This window comes from Zingiber officinale, chromosome 8A (genome assembly GCF_018446385.1).
Source record: "Zingiber officinale cultivar Zhangliang chromosome 8A, Zo_v1.1, whole genome shotgun sequence".
NCBI classification, from domain to species: domain Eukaryota; kingdom Viridiplantae; phylum Streptophyta; class Magnoliopsida; order Zingiberales; family Zingiberaceae; genus Zingiber; species Zingiber officinale.
In genome coordinates this window covers 50715774-50723914 of record NC_056000.1, presented here as the reverse complement: position 1 = coordinate 50723914, position 8141 = coordinate 50715774, and the positions used below count along the sequence as shown (strand labels likewise).

At 40.8% G+C, this 8141-nt stretch overlaps 1 long non-coding RNA gene across 1 annotated transcript; it reads left to right on the top strand.

Moving 5' to 3' along the window:
* The first annotated feature begins 4564 nt into the window (after nt 1-4564).
* Nucleotides 4565-4916, top strand: LOC122009047. Its single transcript, XR_006119456.1, has 3 exons — nt 4565-4659; nt 4737-4796; nt 4879-4916. It is a non-coding gene; the product is annotated as an uncharacterized LOC122009047 (long non-coding RNA).
* The last annotated feature ends 3225 nt before the right edge of the window (nt 4917-8141 follow it).

The following is an 8141-nucleotide window of genomic DNA, read 5'->3' as shown; positions in this document are numbered from 1 at the left end:
GGAATCTGAGTTTATAGCTCTTGATAAATGTGGTGAAGAGGCTGAATGACTACGGTAATTCTTAGAAGATATTCCACGATGGCCGAAACCAGTGTCGGCGATTTGCATACATTGCAATAATCAATCAGCAATCGGTCGGGCATAAAGCCATCTGCATAATGTAAGTCTAGACATATACGTCGTAGACATAATACCATTAGACAACTACTCTCAATGGGAGTTATCACTGTTGACTATGGAAGTCAAAGGATAACCTAGCGGTTCCACTAACCAAGGGGTTAAATCGAGAGTTAGTAGCAAGCTCATCACAGGGAATGAGCTTGATGCCGTTGTCAGCGATCAGTGCAGAGGACACCCAACTGTTGGTTGCTACTCGGAAAACCTAGAGGTTCCACTGTACAAAAATTTTGTACAAAGGTCTGAACCTTTTCCTAGCTACCATGTGTTCTTTTAAATTAAATTTTGGATCGCCTGCGGAACTTAACACGTTTGATCCAAAACTTAATTTATTTGTTCCTTTTGGTTTTGACTTGGATCTCCTGCGGAACTTAACACGTTCGACCCAAATCACCTTAAGTTATTAATTACATTAAATATTAATTTCCATAATTGGTTCCCAGTACTGACATGGCGAGGCACATGGCCTTCTTGGATATGAGAGCAACCACCATCGACTAGACAAAACCTTTTATAGAAAGCTAATATTTAATTTCCTAAAATAACTTTAGGTTAACCAAAAAGAACAATCAAATCACAAGGAAAAGAAATAAACATAAGAACACTACATCGAAAACAAATTCGAAATACTAGAATCGTAAGCCTCTTGTATTTGGTATTTTTTCCAAAAATAACTAGTATGATGCGGAAAGGAAAATTACTAGTTATACCTTCTAGAAAGACCTCTTGATCTTCTACCGTATTCCTCTTCTAACCTTGGACGTTGTGTGGGCAACGAGCTTCCGAGATGAGAAACCACCAATGCACCTTCTTCTCCTCCTAGCTAGGTTCGGCCAAAACAAGAGCTTTACCAAGGATGAAGAAAACCACTAACCAAGCTCCAAGGGATGCAAGCTTTCTCTCCTTCTTCTTCTTCTTCTCCAAGTAGTATCAGGCCACCTCAAGAACACCAAGCCAAGAAAGAGGTTTCGACCACCACAAAGAGGAAGAGAGGAAGAAGATGGCCGGCCACTCCAAGGAATAAGAGAGGGAGAAAAATAATAGAGGTGTCACCCATGAAGGCATCCCCACCCCTTCTTTTATATTCCTTGGCTTTGGCAAATTAGGAAATTTAATTACAATAAAATTTTCTTAATTTTCCTTGACATGAATTAATTGAGAAAAATAAAATAAAATTTCCCAATTAAACTTATCATGGTCGACCACATCATAGAGAGACAAATTAGATAAGTTTCAATCAACAAATTAAAACTTCCTAATTTGTTTCCGGAAATTTTAAAAATAAATTTTCTCTTTAAAAATCCCTTCATGGTTGATAAAAAGTAATTTCTATAATTTTAATTTTTAACATGTGAATAATTTTCAAAGAGAAAATAAAATATCTTTCCAATCTACAAATAAGGAAAGAAATCTAATCTCTTTCTTTAATCTTTTGTAGATCCTTTTAAGAGAGATATTTTAATTTTAATTATCTTTAATTAAATTATATCTTCCACATAATAAAAAATTAAAATTAAAAATATTTTTAATTTCATTATGGCCGGCCCCCTCTAGCTTGGGTTCAAGCTAGGGTCGGCCACCCATAAACCAAGCTTAGGCCGGCCCTAGCTTGATTCCCAAGCTAGCTTGGCCGACCCCCTTTAGGTGGGTATAGAAGGTGGGTATAGGTGTGTATAGTACTCTATAAATAAGAGACTACGATAGGGACCGAGAGGAGGAATTGGTTTTGGTCTCCCGATAAAATTAAGCATCCCGTGTTCGCCCCGAACACACAACTTAATTTTATCAATAATAATTCATTCCACTAGAGAACTATTATTGAACTACCGCACCAATCCCAATTTACATTTTTGGGCTCCTTCTTATTATGAGTGTATTAGTCTCCCTGTGTTTAAGATATCGAATGTCCACTAATTAAGTGAGTTACTGACAACTCATTTAATTAATATCTTAGTCCAAGAGTAGTACCACTCAACCTTATCATCATGTCGGACTAAGTCCACCTGCAGGGTTTAACATGACAATCCTTATGAGCTCCTCTTGGGGACATTATCAACCTAGTATCTCCAGGACACAGTTTCCTTCTATAATCAACAATACACACTATAAGTGATATCATTTCCCAACTTATCGGGCTTATTGATTCATCGAACTAAATCTCACCCATTGATAAATTAAAGAAATAAATATCAAATATATGTGCTTGTTATTATATTAGGATTAAGAGCACACACTTCCATAATAACTGAGGTCTTTGTTCCTTTATAAAATCAGTATAAAAGAAACGACCTCAAATGGTCCTACTCAATACACTCTGAGTGTACTAGTGTAATTATATAGTTAAGATAAACTAATACCTAATTACATTACGACCTTCTAATGGTTTGTTCCTTTCCATTTTGGTCGTGAGCTACTGTTTATAATTTATAAGGTACTGATAACATCATCTTCTGCATGTGACACCACATACTATGTTATCTACAATATAAATTAATTGAACAACTACAAATAAATTGACCAAATGTGATTCTTTATTCAACATAAATATTTACAAAAGCTTAGGCTTTCAGTATACACTCCAACACCAACCTATGCTGACTGGAGATCCCAAGAACTAGGTTCAAAGGGACAACTAATCTGCATTGACTAGACACACTATGGGGGGTAGCCCAATGAAACAATGACTAGAGCAGGATAAGCTGATGGGCTTTTAATGATCAAAAAGAGTAGATGGTAACTCTTGAGGGATCACCTATATGAGAAAGAAGTGGGGCCGCTTCAAAGAGAATTAGAGGCACAATTCTTAGAGCTTCTCACAGAACCAGGCGTGTTCATGGCCAAGAACGAACACACTCATGAGAATTGAGTTGTATCAGGGAGAGTCTTGGGTGAGATTTGTCACTGCTTACACAGACGACAGTATAGTTCAAGGACATCGTGTCTACTAGCAGCCAGTAAGCAACCAGATCTTCATAAGGGAAGGTTCAAAGGGTAAAACCTACTTATCCTATACTTGACTCAACTGCTGAATGCTATCACATATACCCTATCTCCATTCATGTGGGGGATTGTTGAATAAGTGTGAATGGAGAAGAGGAGGAAGAGAAGAAGCTCTATTGTGTATGGGACTTTAGTCCCACATTGGGAGTTTCTTGGCATCTTTGTTGGTTTATATTGATTCACATACATTGAGGATGTGAACAAATGCATGGGGAGAGGCTCTCTCTCACACGTGGGTGCGCAGGGGGGGTGCAAATCCAGGACCTGGATTACACTGAACTAAGTTGACTCGAGCGCGATTTGCGCACACGAATGCCGGACCGGTCGGGGCAAAATTTGCCCAAGCGAAACAACCAACATTTTGCCACATATATTTTTTGCTGCTTGTGTAACGGATGCATTAAAGAAAGATTAATGCAGAATCAAAACGGCTAAGTGAAAAGCTGGCGTTGAGTAATGATCATTAATTGATCATTACTGCTGTCCTTTGGTCTTGAGCTCCTATATAAGGAGGCTGCGACCACAGGCAAAAGGTTACGCAGATAACACAGCGAAGAAAACAGAAGCTCTCCTCCTCATTCCCCTCCTCTGTCATGCAACTCTTGCTCGGCAGAGTGCCCGTGGTAGCATTCAGGTGTCACTCAGTTCGCCGTGACCACCAGTGCTTGGTGGAGTTCATGGTCGATCGTTGTATCCTGGGAAACAGACGACCCGAGTAAACCTCGAAGCACAACCGGAGGTGGGCAAATCTATTTCAAGGAAACTGCTACTCGCAGGCCTCGATCAGCTTGCTCGGTCGGAGTTTTCGCCCGACCTTTCTGCAGACCTGGTCTTCCTTTCTGCAGACCTGGTCTTCCTTTCTGCAGACTTAGTCTTCCTTTCTGCAGACCTACTCAAACAGACTTGGTCATTCTGCTCTGCAGACCTGGTCTTCCTTTCTGCAGACCTAGTCTTCCTTTCTGCAAACCTGCTCAAACAGACCTGGTCATTCTGCTCTGCAGACCTGGTCTTCCTTTCTACAGACCCGCCGCTCTGCAGATCTGTTCTGCTACTTTAGTCTGCCGCCCTGCAGACCTGCTCTGCCATTCTGGTCTTCCGCATTGCAGCGCTGATCTGCTGCTCTGCCCTGCCGCTCTGCAGACTTAGTCTTCCGCTCTGGTCTGCCGCTCTGCAGACTTGTTCTACCGCTCTGTAGACTTGCCCTGTCGCTCAGCTCTACTGTGTTACGGAAACCAGCCCCTGCTGGCAGCCTGAGATTATCTGCTCAGGTCATTTCGACTGTAAATTAAATTTAAATTCTGTGTAAATTTTAAATTCAACTAAGTACCCATAAATCTCTGACATTAAATTATTTGTGTCTAATAGGAGGCCATTGCGGATGCTTCAGGAGGATTCTTGTACCTTGCAAGCTCGGCTGGAGTTACTGGTGCTCGTCCTACGGTGAACAGCCAAGTGCAGTATCTTCTCAGGGATATCAAAAGGGTAAGAGGAGGAGGCCAATTACTCTCTATTATATATAAAGAAAAGCTAATTTGATAGTTCAAACTTTGTCACTTCAGGCATCCGAGAAGCCTGTTGCAGTAGGGTTTGGAGTATCAAAACCACAGCACGTCCAACAGGTCAGGGACTCGAATGCATTATTGGGCTGGCTCAATGATAAGCTCTCGTCCATCGTTTACACTGATGGCATGGATTTTGCAGATCTGTTCGTGGGGAGCCGACGGCGTGATCGTTGGCAGTGCAATCGTTAGACTGTTGGGCGAAGCCGAGTTTAATTTGCAGAGGAAGGATTGAGGCAGATGAGATCCTTCGTGGAGTGTCTAACAGCTGCGCTTCCTTCAAGAAGCCCTGCGCTGGAAAAGAGCACGACTCCTAACTTCTTCCGGGAGAATGAGTTTTGGGGGAGGAGAGCTGCAACACAACAAAAGTCAACCGTGCACCGAATCGGCACGGAATCGGAAACTCATAAACCATTCCATTCTCCTCTCATATTAGCACCATCATAACTTTCTCTAATATTTTGTATAGAAAATCATAAATTTTCATTTTCAAAATAGATGATTTTATACCTTCCTCGTCTACAAATGTGAAAGAATCATTCTCTAATAAAGTATCAACCAATTTTAAAACAATAGCTATTTGAGCCCTTTTTAAGTCATCTCAAGATTCATCCATAGTAAGACCATACTTGGCATTAATAATTTTTTCTGTGATAGACCTTTGAATTATATTAGCATAGAATGATAAATCTTCTTCATAATTTGTGGAGAATTTAAAGAAGAATTTTAAGATGTATTTTTTAAAATAACATATTTTACATCATTGTTATAAAACCTGTATGTTTTATCATTCCTATAAAATTGTCACGATTATGTGAGCTTCAGAATTCATCGTGAGCTCTTAAATCTAAACCTTAGGATGCACATAGCTTTACAACATCAATTGAAACTTTAAGTCATAAATAATTTTTTACAATTAACTCTGATACGATGCATAATGTGGGGTCTGATAGAGCCAGTCAGTCAGGAGTCAAGGGGACGTGATAGTCAGAAGTCAAAGGAGTGTAGCAGTCAGAAGTCAAGGAGACATGATAGTCAGAAGTCAAGAGGATGTGACTGTCAGAAGTCAAGGGATATGACAGTCAGAAGTCAGGGGGACTTATCGTTCAACAGAAGGGATAGGATTACTGTACGCCGCTAATCATAAAATGCCCGTCAAGATGTCCAGATCAGGAGTTTAGGTCTGCAGTATGAGGAACAATTAAGGAAGAGCGGGAACTGTCTCTACCGGTCGGGTTTTCTCAAACAGGGCTATAAATATATGAGCCTAATACACCCGATCAGGGTCTCGCAGACCACTCAGTTATACCCAGACCGGGCTCTCCGACTATCGGTCATCAGGAGCTTCTCCATCCATACCCGGTCGGCAAGGCACTACACGACAACTGGGCCAGGGAATCGTAACCATATGTCGGGGAATAATTACTACCTGTCAGGGTATATTCTAATGGTCGGTGGCTCACTGCTAATGGAACCTTCCTCCGGCCTATAAGAGGATGTCACGTGTCATTCACCGCTAGACAAATCCTAGCACCCGATATTCCCTGACACTCGTCAGATTCCAGAAGTACGCACTGTCATATAAAAAGGGAGGTTCTCTCCCTTACGGAGGTACGTTCACTTACCTTTTCGCACTTGTCTTCTACTTTTTTTCCTTTCGTTTACTATTCTCCTGAGGAAAAAGTACCTGACTTGAGTATCGGAGGACCTGCTCCGAGGACTTTTTTCTTAGTTCTTGGTCTCTAACGTTTCGGGTGCTTGTTTGAGTGTGCGCAGAACTTCTATGCCACCATCTTAGTTACCACCCCTCGTCAGTAGTCTGGGGGAGTCCATCCTAGGGTCTCAGTCACCCTCCATCAACGCCACCGACAGCTCGCCCGGCCTCCGTCTGACTCAGATTCCGGACGGGATCAATTTAGCGTCGTCTATGAGAACACATTTACCTATTCTGGAACGTGAAGATGGAGGACAGTGGCAAAATTAACGTCATCATGACATCAGGAGAATATGAGCTATTCAAGGAAGCCAAGAGGCGTACGACTTCAAAAAATAGACCACTACTTCCCGACCGCGCAAGTTGCCCGAAGTTTCCAAAGACCTGACGCACATTTCCGACCAAGGATCGAAGAGAAAGCAACCTAAGGATTTTCCCCCAGCCTTCTACAAAGAACCTAGTTTGGGTTATTATCATTGAGATCTTGGTTGCTATAACAACAAGAAAGAGCGGCTACAGGTGTCTATAGCGGAGAGTTCTCCGCCTAGGGACTCTAAGAAAGGGAAATCTATAGTCCAAAGGGAAGATCCCCGAGTGGAGCCCAACGAACAAGTGCCCTTCTCCTCATGGGTATTAGAAGAGAAGCTGCCCAAGGGGTACAAGCCCCCTGCTATTGGAGAATATGATGGTAGCAAGGACCCGAAAGATCTGTTAAGATGTATACTAAAAGTCTAGTTTTTTGTATGAACATTTATATTTTGAAATGAGAATCACTTTGGTCAAATGTTGCATTTTATATTTATTTATATGTTAATATAGTTGTCCATTTAATTTATATCGTAGATAACATGGTGTGTGGTGTCACACAGAAGATCATGTTATCAGTTCGTTATAAACTATAAATAGTAGCTCACGACCGAAATGGATAGAGACAAACCATTGAAACGGTTGTAGTGTAATTTGATATTAGTCTGTTTTGACTATAAAATTACACTAGTACACTATGTGTGTATTGAGTAGGACCATTTTAGGTTGTTCGATTTATACTAACTGTATAAAAAAACAGAACCTCTGTTATTATGGATGTGCGTTCTCTTAGTCCCGATATAATAACAAACACGTATACTTAGTATTTATTTCTTTGACTTATCAATGGGTGAGATTTATTCGTTAAATCAATAGGCTCGATGAGTTGGGAGATAGTACCATTTATATGGTGTGTTGCATGATTATAAAATGAAACTGTGTCCTATTTATTTAGGTTGATGATGTCCCCTTGAGAAGCTCATAAGGATTATCATGTCAATCCTGCAGGTGGACTTAGTCCGACATGATAATAAGGTTGAGTGGTACTACTCTTGGAGCTAGATGTTAATTAATTGAGTTGTCAATAACTCATTTAATTAACGGACATACGATATCTTAAACACAGGGAGATTAACGCACTCATGATAAGATGGAGCCCGTATTGTAATATGGGATTGGTGCGATAGTTCAATAATAACTCTTTAGTGATATGAGTTATTATTGATGAAGTTGAGTTGAGTGTTCGGGTCGAACACAGGAAGCTCATGTCCATCAGGAGGTCAAAACCAATTCCTCCTCTCAGTCCCTGTTATAGCCTCTACATAGCCTCACATTCACTCGTTTGATTTTGTTTCCTACCTAAGAAAGGGGCCGGCCAAGCCTTG